Consider the following 17,391-nt stretch of genomic DNA (forward strand, 5'->3'; position numbering starts at 1 on the left):
CCTTGGGCCCTGCTGAGCTTACTGGGGTTGCCTAGCAACCGGCCTGGGACCCACCTGTTCTCCTGACAGAGAGTCTCAGAACCCATGCTCCAGACTGAGTGGGAACATCTATACTGCTGTTTTTAGCTGTGTATTGTGACCCTGAGTCAGTTGGTCTGGGTTCTGACACTCACTTCCAGGTTTTGGGTTTTTTTTTTCTTTTTGTGTGCAGTGTAGCTGTACCCACACTATTTACAATACTTTTAGAAGTAACCCATTCCATCAAACCATGTTGTATTACAGAAAGGCTACTGCTGTTTTGAGCTTGTGTTGATAGCTGTCTTCAATATAGATCAGCAGTGCAATTACCTGATCACATGTGCTTTGTGCTGGTTTAAACCCAGATTGCTCTTTAGGGGTGTATTCCTCAAAGATCGTAGTAAATCTCTGGAGTAGCATCCTTCCCAAGAGCTTGTCTGTTACTCATTTTAATTATTGGATCCTTATCTGCTTTCCCCAGTTTTAAGATGGCAGTGACCTTTGCCTGTTTCCACACCTTGGGCATTCGGCCGAGGGCATGCACACAAATAAAGAAGTGCACCAGCCAGTCACAGCCATGCTGACCTAAGTTCTTTAAAATTTCTGGGAAGATGACATCTGGGCTTCTTCTCCAGTGAATGGCTTTGATGGAGTTCATGTTGCTGGGCAGTCAGATAGAAAGTGATAAAGCTCTTTCTTCACTTTCCACTTGTGGTGATGATGATGGAATTCAGGAGCATTTTGATGATGATATCATTGGGTGTAAATGTGGTACTCTACTGGGTGGAGGATTAGCACCACCAAGATTGTAGAGAAGACTCCAGGCTTTCCTGCTTGAGTGGGTGAAATCTAGGCTCTGTGCAGCCTTTAAAAACATACACTGGGCATTATTTGTCCACCATACACATTAGTTTAAATAACTCTATTACCTGGCTCAGATAAAAGACACCTCTGTATTATATTTCACTCCCTGCTTAATCAACTTTCTAGTTGTCAGAACACTGGGGCAAAAAGGGGATAAACTCCCTTGAGGTATGTTTTATTTGCAAAAATAAAAAACTACTAGAAAAAAGTAAGTAAAGCATGAATATAAGGCAAAAAATGACCAGCCATCAAAGGAAATCACAGATAATCCAGCAGGAACAGTTATTTTTAATGAAAAAAAAGTGTGTAATATTTTTGTATGTGTATATAGCTACAGAGATTTATAGAGTTCATTAATTAATTTACATGTCATATTGAGTGATAAGCTGATGTATTTTAAATACTGAATGTGCCCTATAAAGAATACAATATTGAGAATTTACTGTATGTTTTATAATTACCCCATCTTCCAAAATTATAGTAAGTTGCATTTTGATTTATAGTTCAAAATTTAGCAGTGATCACACAATAATGGATATAGGCACTGATCTTGTAGTGTGCTCCACACAGACAGATGTAGGCACTCATATAGAGCCCCATTGACTTACATGGTAGTCTGCCCACATAGAACAGCTTATAGAATTGGAGACTTAGAGAAAGTCCACTCAAAAGCTACCTTTTCTTTTTCACTGTAATGTTTATGAAAGAGGATAAACTAGGCTTAAGTTTAATCAGAAAATTCCTGACCAGCTATAATAAATATATAGTCAGTTCCCATAATATTATTTCCCCAAAAGACAGTGGTTATATTCATTTTTACAACTCATATAGTTTAGGCCTCTGGAGGACTGCACCGATGTGAATTCTCCTTGAAGTCACAATCTCATTTTCATGATGATAAAGAGCTCTGTGGCTATGGTAGTAAAATGAAACCCCTAAAGTATCAGGGTGTTGTTGTCCTTGGCACTGCAGGAAGACAGACAAGTCACCAGGAATTTGGTTTAACTAGGCCATAACTTTATTAAACAAACATCTGGGAACTATCTGTATGGTGCAGGTGCTGGTCATCCTTCCTTTTTAATCCATACCAGAGGGGATGGGGAGAACTGCCCTGAGACCCTTCATCCCATTGACCTTGTCCCAGCACCATTGCTGGGACTCCACTGCCCTCCCCGCATGTCTTATCACTGTTATCAGATATGAAGACCTAATCCCATGCCCCTCTCTCTTTAGGAGATGTTTCTCCAAATACACTTCCACTTCTGCTTTATTAGGGAACTTGACCTTTATTGAACAATTGCGTGCACTGAGTACCTGCCCAGCTGTGACAACATGAATTTTAGAACCTCGTTTACTGACGGGGTCCCAGGACCGCTGAAACAAAGGTGAAAAAACCCACCCACCCAAACTTTGTCAGGATAATTGTTTTGCAGCCCCCGAAAGGCAACTAGCATGATGCCCACTGCAACATCCTCAACCCCCAAAATGGTCTAATTCTAATCCCAAGCGGGGAAGGGGAAGCCCTCTCCTTGGATGTGCAGGAGCCAATAGGATTATGTTGTACCCTTCTGTCCCACCAAGCTGCCGTAGAGTCCCCTCACTCCTTCCCTCTTCAAGTCCACAAGGAGGGGAGGTGCAATCCTAAAGGGGCCAATGGGCTTTCTTTCCCCATCTGTCACAGACAAAACCTTCACAGTTTTGAAGCTGCCAGGGGAAGGGGGAGGCATTGCTGTTATTGCAACTAGAGATGAGCAAATACTGCATGAATAACTTGCAAACATTCATCTGATTTAAAAAAAAGAAGCTAATTCACTGTGGTGGTTTTCACAACCTCTGGTGTTGACTTACTGTAAATGTTCTTATGAGCAAACTTTTGTTCCTTAGAAGCAGAAACTGTTGCAAATAGTAATGCAAATATTTGCCTGAATATTCAGGCAGTAAGTATTTGCACAGCCATCTTGAAAGTTCTCTGTTGGTTTAGAAGACATCCAGTCAAGGAGCAGAATCAATATAAAGTGACTTAAAAGAATAATCAGTCTGTGCAAATGGAAAATTATGAATAGTGACGATTTATTAGGAAAAGCCATGGAGAGGCCATCCAGAGGCTGATATATGTTGACATAAACAATTTCATAAAAATTGAGGTCTGTTCATGGATTATTTGCAAACAGGAAAAAAAAGAATAATTAATTCAATGAATTGTTCATTTTTAATAATTCATTCTGCTCTAATCACAACCCTGCCTGGTTAGTCCCTCCTCCTTTTAAATATGAAGTTTCCATACCCTTGTTTTCTAACCATCCTCCAGCAAGTCTGATTAAGTTCTCCTTTCCTTCACTATTCTGCTTGGTGGGACTAGCCAAGGTAAGTGTGGTAGAACAATAGGAGAAAGGAGTTAGAGGAAATGAACTCATGCTAAATATTGGACCTTGTATTCAATCAGATAGCTTTGCAGGGGAACCTAAATGTGCGTGGCCAGCCTTGACCTGTGAACTTCATATGTTGTTGAACTATGGTTCATTTTATGTGAAAATATTTTATAGTAGTAATCTTTATTATTTCAGTAACATTATTTTAAAATATAAACCTGCATGAGCATGAAAGTAATGCTTGGTTTTTGGAGCCTTTGTTTGTTTGGTAGATATAGATGTTAAAAGACATTGCAGATCTTTCTAAGGAATACTGTTACATTAAAGGGTTATTTTTTTCCCAATATACCTTGAACTCTTTTTAGCAAAGTTACAGTTTTAATGTGATAAATGCTTGTGAAGAGACACCCCCTTGCTCTGGAGGAGAAGAGACTAACAAGGTCTTCTGGGTGGGTTCAACACCAGTAAGGCACACCTGCAAGGCTTGTCCTGCTTGGAATGGTGTTTGAGGGGGTGGGAACTTAAAAGGGAAAACCTGCCATAGAAAGGGGTGGTGAATAGGGAGGTTGGCAAAAGCTGCCCTTCCACAGACAGTTGAGCCAGGCCGGCTGAGAGGGAGAGTGGCAGGCCCCGACTGCTACCAAAGCTGCAAGATCCAGCCTCAAAGTAGTATGCTCCAAGAGAAGGGGTGGAGGTAGACCCCGTTTTAGATTAAACCCAAAGGGCTGACCCAGGAAAACTGTTTCTCTTTGTTTTCCTACAATGTCCCATTTCTCATAAGGAAGAGGGGAGAGGGCTTTTCTTTTGTTTGCTTGGGCATCTGTGGGACATGGGGAGAGAACGACATTATAAAGTACAAGAAAGAGGTCTGAATTGACTTGAGGGAGCCCCTTTCCCCCACAGTGCTACTCAGCTCTTAAAAGGTTACACAGCACAATTACCATTTTAAAACTCTTTGTTTTTCATTCCGGCAATACATATTTTTTTTTGCAATACTACTGATACTAATCTGCTTCTATTACAGGCTTTTTAGTAAAGCCAGTTTGGTCACTTAGGAACAGACTTACTGTCTCCTTTCCTTGTTATCCTGAGATGCTAAATTTATTCATATAGGCTGTTCCAAAGGGAAGAGTACTTTAGAAATAATTTCCAGTGACTTTACTCAGATTCATCAGACTTCATCCTTGTATGACTTGACTGAGAAAACAAAGGCCTCAGCAGTGCTAGAACACCAAGGAATTGAAGCAAATCTGTCATTTTCTCATAGATATTTTTCATTTAGATTAGACATAGACTCAAATTACTTTTAATGAGTTCTTCTGATAAAACCATACATTTTTCATTAAAGATATGCCACATTTATGTCTAGAAAGTGTCACTAAAGAAAGGACAGACTACGATTGAAATAATTTCAGTGATTAGAAATAAAGTGATTTTGCTTTCTTTGGCAAGTCCTTTTTTCTTTAAAATTTTAAATCAACTGGATTTTTTGTTTTATTTTAAAGATTTTAATAGAACATTTATTAACTAACTTTGTTTAGGAAATCCTAAAATTCTTATTTTAAAAATATTGTGTGGAATTCTAAATACAAGCATTTGCTTGTTTGACTTATCTTGTATAATACCCCACCCCCTTTAATTTAATAGTATATATTTTAAAGTCCAATAATTTATTTCCTATCCCTTGCTTTTCATAGAATTCTCACCAGTCTGCTAGCTAATTAGAAGCTTTGCTGCGATATTTTTGCTGCTGTTCCTGAAGTTACTCATCTCATCATCTTTTTTCATTCTGATTGCTAGCTCATGTTTTCTTATCATCATGGGTGGGGGCTTGTTGCTTGCCTAACACATAAGTGAACTTGCAAATCACATCTCCTCTCTAATTTGTTCTTTTGGAATACTAACCTCTTGACATGGAAGGGAATTAGAATGCTTCCTAATTGAAACAAATTACTCCAGAGACATTATTCATTTATGCAGATTGCTACAGAGAAGACACCAAAGGGGAAGCCATATATATGCATTGGTCAAAGTTAGGGCTATGTGAATGCTAAAACTGAAATTTGTCTGGTTACGTATTCCAGTGAGGACTTGAGTTGCTTTCAAGGCACACAAGGGCACTGCTAGCACCATAGGCTGCTTGAGCATCTCTGTTCCTTCACACAGACCCTATAACAGAACAAGCAGTGGGACAATCTTATCTTAAATTGTTATAGTGGAAAAGGCAGTGGCCTATAATCCCATTCTTTCCTAATATCTTCAGTGGGCCATCTGATCAACTCCCCCTACAGAGGATCTCTGTCGTGAGTCTGGACTCTAAATTGACTGCTCCGCAGCATACTCTTTGCATGTTTAATTTTTCTCTGTTACTGCAGGGTGAATTCTGGGATACAGAAAGTCCTAGAGTGAGGTGAACAGGCTGTAAAAAAAAGAACATTTCCCAGTTCTGCTGCTGTGGAACTGGACATTAGGAGAAACACAAGTTAATATCTTGCTCCTTGGATAAATGATAGATTGGGAGACAGCTTGTCTACTACCCACCCCTCAAAGACTCTACATGGGACAGAGGATTAGCCAGATGCTTCCTGAAGATGGTGAGAGAGGGGCTGATTGTCACTTGGTCCCCAAGATGAAAAGGTAAAAAGGGGTAGTGGGACTGCTGGGCATGAGATTTTTTTTTTCAGAGGGTGGAAAAGGCAAGAGGGGTCAGGGGTTCAGAAAAATCCAAGAGAAATTTGGTTCATGAAACTCAGGGGAAACAAACCTGCTAGTTTGTGTGTGTTAAAGTAATGTAAGTCCAGTGCAGAGTTGCACAGCTTAAATGTCAGTCTCCTCTCTTACAGAATAATGGTCAGTTAATTGCTCCCCCCTCACTCTTAAACACATGTACACGTGCACGTGCAGTGCCTCCCCCATAAATTTCAGCTTCCTCTGTTAAAGGCTTTATGAGGTACTTGTATTCTTTCATGGCCAAACTGGTGAACCATCTGTTTTATATTTACTGCTGGCATCATAAACTGATAAGAATCCTACCTATTCAATAGATACAGTTCTTCTCTGCCCCTATCCCGAAAAAAGTATGCAGCGGGTTAACTTATTAAGAAATGCAGCAATTATACTGAATCTGTTTGGTTTTCCAAGTTCAGCAGCATTTGGTTTTGGTTATATTTTGCCATAAGATACAACTGTTCCTTTAAATTGATGACTTAATATAGACTAAATATTATAGCACTGACAGAAAGAAATAAACCTTTATGGAATACATAGAACTATTTGTAAACCTTTGGAAAGGAGGTAGTTTAGCACAGGATAATAAGCAACAAAATTTTGAGAGTAAATTATTTTTTTAAAAAAGCAAGAGAGGCTTCAATGAAAGCAAACTTAATGACTACTTGCAATACATTCTCTGAAAGACCAAAACAAAACGTGCCAGACATTTTGAAATGTCTGTTTTCTAAGCTGTGCGATTTCAAATAGTCAATGAAGCAAGTGGCAGTAAGAGATTAACTTCATTTAAATATCTGACTGCACATTAATATGTGGCCTCCTTTTAAGAGGTGCCGAGCATTGACGACACAAATGTGTATCTCTGAAAATGAGGTCTATAGTTAGTGTGTGCATGTGTGTGTGTGTACGCACACGTGAGTGAGAGTTAAACAGATAAAACATACTTCTATCTTTGCCACAGTAGAAGCTGTAAGAAAAGCTTAAACAAAACAGAACAAAAAAAACCTAACCATCCATATGGCCTGAAGCTGTTATTATACAAAACTAAACAGAATGCAAAGATCAATCCCATCAAAGAATAAAGGAAAGAATAGGGAATTTTTTCATTATTTTATTGGTCACTTTTAGTCTCAGCGGTTGCAATTTCTCTCTTCCTACACCTGTATCCAAATTTCCTCTGAAGCCATCTAAAGCACAGCCAGAGTATTAAATGCAAACCATTACAGTTCAAACTTGTTAAAGCTGACATTGCAGAACTAAAAAATGAAAATAGAACCATCTCTGCACAGTTAGGATATGCCTACACTCGAGTTAATTAAAGTTAGTTAATATGTCCGTACACTCCACTCATGTTGGTTTTATGGCATCAACATATGGATGTACTCCAGGCTGAGCCTGAAGTAAACCATGGATGTATTTGGCATGGGGTTAAGCACAAATGTGTGTGTCCTGAACCAAAGGTTAGTGAAGTGTCCAGACTAGTATGAACCAGTACTCGTACTGGAGTTAATTGGCAATAATTTCACCCGGATTAAAAATGTCTAGTGAGTTAAAAAAACACAAATGCTGTTACCTTGTTTCATTTTCTCTTATATTCTACATTATTGTTCTACACAACCTGGATTCTGAATATGCAGGGTACTTTTAACCACCTCTCTGTGTTAAATGTGTTCACTATCTTTTTATTTTTTTTTCCTTTTAGAGAGGATGGGGTTTTTTTGAATGAGCCAAAAAGGAATAATTTAGCAGTATCTGAGATAAAATGTATTAAAAGTGACAGACCAAAATCCTTAGGCTCTTTTTATCAGTGAGAGGATTATTACTCGTGTATATTTATGTGGGAAAGCATTATAGGGATAGTTATATAAACATCCTCTAAAGCATTCTCTGAGTCTGAGGAAAACACAGGCTTTTATGGGTTGAAGTTTGTTTCTACTTGTTACCAGACAAAGACTGAGCCCATCACTTTCATGGATATTTCAATTCTTAAATCCCTTTCTGTTTGGTTCTGTGGATTTTGCTTTTGGTTATCTAAAGAAAAATTGCAAATAGAGTGCCAAATTTTCAAAAATGAGTAGCGATTTTGGGTGCCTCCCATTTTTGGATGCCCAACTTTTCAGGTACTTTAAACAGGACTGATTTTTAGAAGGCAGATGCTCAGCAATTTCTGAAAATCAGGTCCCTTTAAGGTGTCTTAGATAAGCATGAAAAAACCAGAGGCTCCCAAAACTCATGATTCTCTTTTGATAATTGGGCCAGGAGAAAGATGGAGCCAAATTCTGCACTGACGTGCACACACAGATGTCAAAAGTATGCCACAGGATGTAACTGAAGACATAATTGCCCATTCTTTTTATGTGATGGACAAACCAAAATAGTTTCTGCCTTACCTACTGCAGAATTTACCTTATGGACAGTGAGTGACCTGCTGTTAGGAACCTGCTATCTGGAGGTTTATTCATAAGTGCACATTTAATTACAGCTAAAGATATCAATAGAAAAAGGCTGTTTAATACTGGAGATGGAAATATACTATCTCCCTCTCATCTCTCACACCATACACACACACACACACACACACATACAGATTTTTGAAAACTTAAATAAGTGAGGTATGTTTTATTATTTAAAAAAAACAGTCATCTGTGTTCAAGGTTCCTTAATTGGCCTATGAGTCCTGGACGAAGTGACTGTAAAATACTGTAGTAATACATGACATGTTTACAATTGACAGTGCAGGACAACATCATCAACAGTTTACTTTTCTTCTATGTGTGTGCCAGAAGGTCAATCAGGTGTTTCCAAAGTTTGGAGGGGAAAAATAGATTTGTTTCTACTTCCAATTATTATTTTTTCTCTGCACAGCAAGTTGAAGCCTGTCAGAAGTAAGGCCAGCTTGTCCAGTTTTAATTCTGTTTGCTCTTTTTTATCTGAATAACTTCTATTCTATTTCACTTTGTCAGAATAAATTATCCTGTTATGGATGCATGAAATTATGTATTACTGTTTACGGCTAGTCTGGGAAACTGAACTTGGAGGAAATGCCCAGTTAACATGTTCATCAAAAGTATCATCTGAAAATTAAAGATACTAGAAAATGACATTGAGGAGAAGAAATTAACCTCACAATAGGAGAGGAAGACCCTGTGGACTTGTCTGCAGTAGCAGTTTTCTTCAGATTTCCCACCATTGCACTGTCATTAATGCAGTTCCACTAGCCATAGCAATGGAAGTGCTAGAATAGAGAAGCTGACAGTGGCCACTAGTATTTTAACTACTATACCATGTCTTCTAGATCTACACTGAGCAAGGGTTAGAGACCACACCGGGTCAAAATACTAGCAGCCAGTCTATGCTAGCATAGCACCAGTGGAACAATGGCACATTTGAAGAAAAAAGCTAGTGCAGACACAGTCTATAGTTTGGAGGATCCATTTCGAATGGGCACTTTTAGGAACTATTGACTAATATCCATATAGGGAGAGGAAAGGGACAGACCCTTACATATAGGCAGAATATGTGATGGCAGGATACAGGGGCAACAGAAACTAGGAATGAAAAATAGGCAAAACCTTTTCCTGCTACGGCTGTTTCCATCTCCTTCTTGGGGTCCTAGTGTCCTCTAACACTTTTCTCTCTGTACTCCTGCCCCCTGAGTAGGCCAATACTACTGCCTTCACTAGTCCCCTCTCCCCTACATGACATCACCTACAGAGCTACTGCTAAATTGCTAATTGAAACCCAAATGTGTCTCTTATCCCAAACTAAACCAATTAATGTATGCTGCTGAGTTCTGATCAGTGCACTGAGCCTGAAAAGCCAAGTGAATGTTTTTTACTCCACCCAGACGGAAAATAAAGAACCTGGTTGTGACGGGTTCCCCCTGGGGTGCCACCTGGAACTGGGGTACCACTGAGCCCTCTGACCCACTGTCCTGGGCTTCCCCACAGACTGTGCTGCTGTGACAAGCTGCAAAGCCCTCCAAGCTTGCACTTTCACCAGCATTCCCACAGGAAGGGACACACCCAGCTGCAGTTACATGCAGGCTCTCTAACCACCAGAGCAGTACCGTCCTGCCCTGGTCAAATCTGGCCAGTAATTGGGTTTAATACCCGGTCCGCCATGCCGTCAGGGTGAAGAGGACCATGCACACTTTTGGTAACCAAGCTGAGATTTTCACTGGTTTGGATTAAAACATAAAATAAGTTTATTAAGTACAAAAAGATAGATTTTAAGTGATTATAAATGATAGCAAACTGATCAAAGCAGATTACCTAGTAAATAAACATAAACTCAAACTGATCTTAACCTACTAGATAGATAGGATATGAGTGAGCAAATTCTTGCCCTGAGTGATAATCAGGCTGGCAGATTCTTAAGGCACAAGCTGCCTATGCTTTGCAGCTTGGGTTTCCCAGGTTTTCATACACAGGCTAAAAATCCCTTTAGCCTGGGACCATCACTTCCCCCAGTTCAGTCTTTGTTCCTCATGTGTTTCCACGTGTGTTGTTGTAGGGAGAGTCCCATCATGATGTCATTTCTCCCTTTTATATCTTCTTTTCACTTGCTGGAAAGCTCTTTTCCTGTGTCCTGGGTCAAACAGTTCCTATTGTATAGTGCTATCGCTGAGAGGTTTCTATTGTACACAGCTCATAGAGTAATCCTTGTGTTTGTGTGCATTTCCTCAATAAGCCATTAAAGTTGTTTGGCCTTTTACTGTTGTACCTGAAAGGCTGCTTATGGGTGTTTTCAACCTCACAACATGTTTCAGTGACACATACATAGCCAAACTTCAAAACTTCACCTACGATGATAGCACCTACAATCCAACGGAATATTAATGTCTAGCAGATCAAGACTTTTAGAATGATACCTCAGAAGGCATACTTCATGCAAAACATATCCTAATTCTATGACTGTGGTGAATAAGGGGGTGCAAGGGTGTCACATCTGTATTCTCCCCCTCACACATACATACTTTGTCCCATAGTTCTCTCCATTTGGGAGATGCAAAATAAGGAACATGAATGCACAGCAAGTCTGAGTGGATTCCTGTATGTTTGGATGGGGGCAATAAATGTGAACTAGCGTGTGTGTGTGTGGGGGGGGGTTAGGATGGTGATATTGTTTTTCTCTGCCTGGAAGGGGGTCAATGAGCGTGTGCGTGCATGCATATGTGTGTGTGTGTGTGTGTGTGTGAGAGAGAGAGAGAGAGAAGGACAGAAGAGTGAGTGATTAATTGATATGTGTGTGTGCAGGGTTGTGTATTTAAGTGATGGGGGTGTCTGACAGGGAAAGGGAAAAATAGAGGAGGAAGAGTGATTGATGGGAGAGAAGAGATTGAAAGCAACAACACAGGAACTGAGGAACAGAAAGGAGTTGGTTGGTGAAGAGAGAAGGAAAGGTGAAATAATAAATGCTATAGTAATATAAATTTGAAGGGAAAACAGGGACTTGAAGATACACCAAGACATAACTGCTAACTAAGAAAGAGGAATGACAGGAAAGCGAAGAAAGGACAACTACAAAGGAGATGTGAGAGTTTAAAAAATGCCTTCTTAATCAAAGCTTTAGGCCAATATGTTAAAATAAATCTATTTTAAAATGTTGGCATGGAATGGGATAGAACAGAAGAATGGGGAAGAGGAGATTCCAATACTGTAATCTGCCTAGGGGCAGCAAAGTGCCCAAGGCAGACTTTAATCTGGAAGAAATATTAGTTAACAGAAACTGGTGTTTTGCAAAGGAATATGTTTTGTCTTATTATTAATTTCACTCCTCAACAGTAAAGAAATAAACATCTTGGTCTGGGCTGGAAGTTGTTGCAAATTCCAATTGACATTTCTATTGCCAGAACGCGTAGACTATTTATAGATTCCGACGTTGTACTGAGACACATCTTTCTGGGACATGTGTCTGTAATGCAGAGGGCTGGGAGACGCTTCTATGGTGATGAGTGAGGTTTAAAGACCCAAACAGAAAGGAGATGATTTTGTTGACCGTGCTACTGAAAATATTTTGTTATCCTGGTTCAAATGTGCCCCTAAAGCTCTGTACTATTCCAGCTCTAGGTCTGAAAGGAATGAGCTGAACCATTTTAAGGTGGTTCTGTCCAGTCCTACTGGGGCATGCATTTGTTATCTTGTGACTGGCCACACTAAAGGGCTCTGAAAATTAAATAGTACCAGCTGTCCAGTGGACACCATCATAGAATCATAGAATATCAGGGTTGGAAGGGACCTCAGGAGGTCATCTAGTCCAACCCCCTGCTCAAAGCAGGACCGATCCCCAATTAAATCATCCCAACCAGGGCTTTGTCAAGCCTGACCTTAAAAACTTCTCAGGAAGGAGATTCCACCACCTCCCTAGGTAACGCATTCCATTGTTTCACCATCCTCCTAGTGAAAAAGTTTTTCCTAATATCCAACCTAAATCTCCCCCACTGCAACTTGAGACCATTACTCCTTGTTCTGTCATCTGCTACCACTGAGAACAGTCTAGAGCCATCCTCTTTGGAACCCCCTTTCAGGTAGTTGAAAGCAGCTATCAAATCCCCCCTCATTCTTCTCTTCCGTAGACTAAACATCCCCAGTTCCCTCAGCCTCTCCTCATAACTCATGTGTTCCAGTCCCCTAATCATTTTTGTTGCCCTCCGCTGGACTCTTTCCAGTTTTTCCACATCCTTCTTGTAGTGTAGGGCCCAAAACTGGACACAGTACTCCAGATGAGGCCTCACCAGTGTTGAATAGAGGGGAACGATCACGTCCCTCGATCTGCTGGCAATGCCCCTACTTATACATCCCAAAATGCCATTGGCCTTCTTGGCAACAAGGGCACACTGTTGACTCATATCCAGCTTCTCGTCCACTGTAACTCCTAGGTCCTTTTCTGCAGAACTGCTGTCGAGCCATTCGGTCCCTAGTCTGTAGCGGTGCATTGGATTCTTCCGTCCTAAGTGCAGGACTCTGCACTTGTCCTTGTTGAACTTCATCAGATTTCTTTTGGCCCAATCCTCCAATTTGTCTAGGGCCCTCTGTATCCTATCCCTACCCTCCAGCGTATCTTCCTCTCCTCCCAGTTTAGTGTCATCTGCAAGCTTGCTGAGGGTGCAATCCACACCATCCTCCAGATCATTTATGAAGATATTGAACAAAACCGGCCCCAGGACCGACCCTTGGGGCACTCCACTTGATACCAACTGCCAACTAGACATGGAGCCATTGATCACTACCCTTTGAGCCCGACAATCTAGCCAGCTTTCTATCCACCTTATAGTCCATTCATCCAGCCCATACTTCTTTAACTTGCTGGCAAGAATACTGTGGGAGACCATGTCAAAAGCTTTGCTAAAGTCAAGGAACAACACGTCCCCTGCTTTCCCTTCATCCACAGAGCCAGTTATCTCGTCATAGAAGGCAATCAGATTAGTCAGGCATGACTTGCCCTTGGTGAATCTATGCTGACTGTTCCTGATCACTTTCCTCTCCTCTAAGTGCTTCAGAATTGATTCCTTGAGGAACTGCTCCATGATTTTTCCAGGGACTGAGGTGAGACTGACTGGCCTGTAGTTCCCAGGATCCTCCTCCTTCCCTTTTTTAAAGATGGGCACTACATTAGCCTTTTTCCAGTCGTCCGGGGCTTCCCCCAATTGCCATGAGTTTTCAAAGATAATGGCCAATGGCTCTGTAATCACATCTGCCAACTCCTTTAGCACTCTCGGATGCAACGCATCCGGCCCCATGGACTTGTGCACATCCAGCTTTTCTAAATAGTCCTGAACCACTTCTTTCTCCACAGAGGGCTGGTCACCTCCTCCCCATGCTGTGCTGCCCAGTGCAGTAGTCTGGGAGCTGACCTTGTTCGTGAAGACAGAGGCAAAAAAAGCATTGAGTACATTAGCTTTTTCCACATCCTCTGTCACTAGGTTGCCTCCCTCATTCAGTAAGGGGCCCACACTTTCCTTGACTTTCTTCTTGTTGCTAACATACGTGAAGAAACCCTTCTTGTTACTCTTAACATCTCTTGCTAGCTGCAACTCCAGGTGTGATTTGGCCTTCCTGATTTCACTCCTGCGTGCCCAAGCAATATTTTTATACTCATCCCTGGTCATTTGTCCAATCTTCCACTTCTTGTAAGCTTCTTTTTTGTGTTTAAGATCAGCAAGGATTTCACTGTTAAGCCAAGCTGGTCGCCTGCCATATTTACTATTCTTTCTACACATCGGATGGTTTGTCCTTGTAACCTCAATAAGGATTCTTTAAAATACAGCCAGCTCTCCTGGACTCCTTTCCCCCTCATGTTATTCTCCCAGGGGATCCTGCCCATCAGTCCCTGAGGGAGTCAAAGTCTGCTTTTCTGAAGTCCAGGGTCCGTATTCTGCTGCTCTCCTTTCTTCCCTGTGTCAGGATCCTGAACTCGACCATCTCATGGTCACTGCCTCCCAGGTTCCCATCCACTTTAGCTTCCTCTACTAATTCTTCCCGGTTTGTGAGCAGCAGGTCAAGAAGAGCTCTGCCCCTAGTTGGTTCCTTGAACACTTGCACCAGGAAATTGTCCCCTACATTTTCCAAAAACTTTCTGGAACTACAACTACTACAGTTACTCCAGTTTCTATGCATGACTCAGTCTGAAGGCTGACTAGATGATTGCAAGGGCTAGGGATGGTAGGAGTTGGTCCTGTTTCAAAATATCTGTCCCAATGTTTTCCTTTACATCCCTGCCTATTACTGTTATAGGCCTGTGCATGATTTGAGGACCAGCAGGTCCTGTGCTCATGATTCAGAGTTGTTCGCTCCATGCACATTTAAGTATCCCAGACTTATTAATCAAGAGTAGTGGTTGTCAAATGTTAGCAACCTGAGGACCCCCATTTTGATTTAAAAATTTTCGCAGCTCCCCTCAACCCCCTGCTCAACCCCAGGCTTCACCCCCACTCCACCCCTTGCCCCAAGGCCCCACCCCCACCTGTCTCTTTCCACTCCCACTTCACCCCTGCCCCTCCCCTTCCCCCTCTTTCTGCCCTCTCCCTGAGCACACCCCATCCCCGCTTCTCCCCCTCCCTCCCAGCACCTCCTGCACACTGCTGAACAGCTGATCCCCAGTGTGCAGGAGGCACTGGGAGGGAGGGAAAGGGAGGAGTTGATCAGCAGGGCTGGCGGCCCCAGACATGATTCCACCCCCTCCCCCAAGCGTGCCCTGTCCCCACTCCTCCCCGCCTTCCAGGTGCCTCCTGCATGTGGGGGAACAGCTGTTCCCCAGTGTGAAGGAGGCACTGGGAGGAAGGGGGAGCAGTTGAGGGAGGGAGCAGGAGTGGGAGGAATTGATCAGTGGGGCCCACAGACCCCCTGGAGTACTCTTACGGAGCCCCAGGGGTCCGCAGACCGCAGTTTGACAAACGCTGTTCTAGAGGACTCCATTCCCAATGCGAATCTTCCGGTGAGCAAGGGAAGGAATATTTGATGGCCTTTCTCTGTTACAAAATGCAGCTTTCTTTCACACCCTCAGAGTTGCACAAATGCATATGTTTGCAAAAGGACCAGGAGCTAAATTCAAAGCTGTGGGCACATCTTTGTCGTATTTAGCAGAATTGTTCCTACTCACAACCAGTCTGAATTTTGTCCTATAGTTAGAGGCAGAGTTCAAAATGATTTATTACACTAATTTACTTACTTAAATATGTTTACAAGGGAAGTTGCTTATTCTCTCTCTTCTCTCACTCCGTGTTTGTTAATTTATTTCCAGTAGAAACAGATATACTAAAATCACAGTTTTGGGTAACATGCTAATTACAATGAAGTCCCCAGTATATTGCACAATACCCTCATTGATACAAAAATTGTTAATCATTACTGTTTCCCTATTGAACACCTAAGTAATTATTATACTAGTGCATATTACTGCCTTGGAACACAGTGGACATATTTTTTTCTGCTCAACAGCATAGTCAGCCAGATAGCAGTAAACTGCTGCCATGCCTCAATTCTGTATTCAGCAGCATAATGCCTTAACCCAGATAGAAGGGAAATATATGTCACATCCTGACAAATGGCAATGAATATGCTGAACAGAGAGAGAATAAATTACCACTTCTCCCTTTCTCTGCCTCTGTGTTATAAAAAAGCATATGTAGATGATAGTATTACCTAGTATTGCTTTGTTGCAACTGCTACCGTATGTTTTGTGTCAGCATCGCCAGTCCCACGTTATGCTCTATTTTCATTTCTCATTTATACTGCTCCTAAAACCAACACTTTTCTCTTTATTAAAATGCCCCCCTCCCAATAGCTAGACTTTCCCCTCCCCCAAAAAATTACAGTAATTCAAAATCTATAATTCATCTTTAAATACATAGTACTGTGGCAATATAAAATTGCCTTTACTTATTAAGCTATTCAGGTGTCAGTACAGTTATCATCACCCAGGCTGCATTCATCACAAGTCATGGCTGGTGTGTAAAAATAAGTTATGCATCTCATTATAGTTATAGGATTTTTCAGGCTCACAGTAAAGGCACATTTAATAATCTTGGCATTAAAATTGTTTTGCTCTGTGTAAGATTGTGTTAGCAACAACCATCTCTCAGCGCTTTATGAAGGAAGTTAAGTTTGATTAGGTCAATGGGCACCCATAAGTTAAGCTGCTTGCCCCAACTGTATTTGGATCTGCAAAATTCTGCTAAGAGAGCTGAGGAGCAGATTTTTTGGCATTTCCTGTTTCACAGGCAAGAACAAACAAAAGGATGACTTTTCCTGCAGAAACACTGCACTTCAGATTCCAGTCCTGGCCAGAACCAGGACGTGAAGAGGTAAAGACATGAAAACGTTTTTTTTCAAAACTGAGAGAGCATTAACTTTGGATTTGGTTTGAATGTTGATGGAAGGTTGAGGTCATTTCTTGATTGATCCAAATCTTCTCAGTCAGAGATAAGTCCTATAAAATACTCAGAATTAATTATTTAATTAGTATGATTTTATATATCTGCTTCTTTGTGGTAGCATACACAATGTGCTAAGCACTTTGCAGACATAAAAAAAGGAGCTCACGGTCTAAGGGTGAACAAACAGGAAGACAGAGCTCAGAGACAGAGAGTAACAAGAATCTGGCATCACTTTTGACCATACGCTTTCAATATAAAAAAAAGAGAATATGGTATGGAATTGTTTTCTTCAGTTGCACAATAAGACCAAGCTATGTTGTTGTTTATGCCATGATGCTTTGATTCAGAAACATAGGCCTTGTGATGATGAACTTTGATTACTATAATTTCCATCATAGCAGGGCTTCTGCATCAATTGCCACTTGTTCAGAATGTAGCAGAAAGTTTATTCACAAGCTTCAGCTATATCATACTGATTATATTATGCTGGTAGATTCAGTGTCAGCTGGCACCATTGCTCTTGAAAGCCTGTACTGA

The 17,391-nt window shown here is 41.2% G+C and overlaps 1 long non-coding RNA gene across 1 annotated transcript in view; it reads left to right on the forward strand.

Moving 5' to 3' along the window:
* Positions 1-16,910, forward strand: part of LOC122465555 — a 104,104-nt gene extending 87,194 nt beyond the window's left edge. The window contains exons 2-3 of the long non-coding RNA XR_006290485.1: positions 5,627-5,888; positions 16,699-16,910. This is a non-coding gene — a long non-coding RNA (uncharacterized LOC122465555). The remainder of the gene's footprint in view (positions 1-5,626; positions 5,889-16,698) is intronic.
* Positions 16,911-17,391: the final 481 nt, after the last annotated feature.

This window comes from Chelonia mydas, chromosome 4, assembly GCF_015237465.2.
Source record: "Chelonia mydas isolate rCheMyd1 chromosome 4, rCheMyd1.pri.v2, whole genome shotgun sequence".
NCBI lineage: Eukaryota > Metazoa > Chordata > Testudines > Cheloniidae > Chelonia > Chelonia mydas.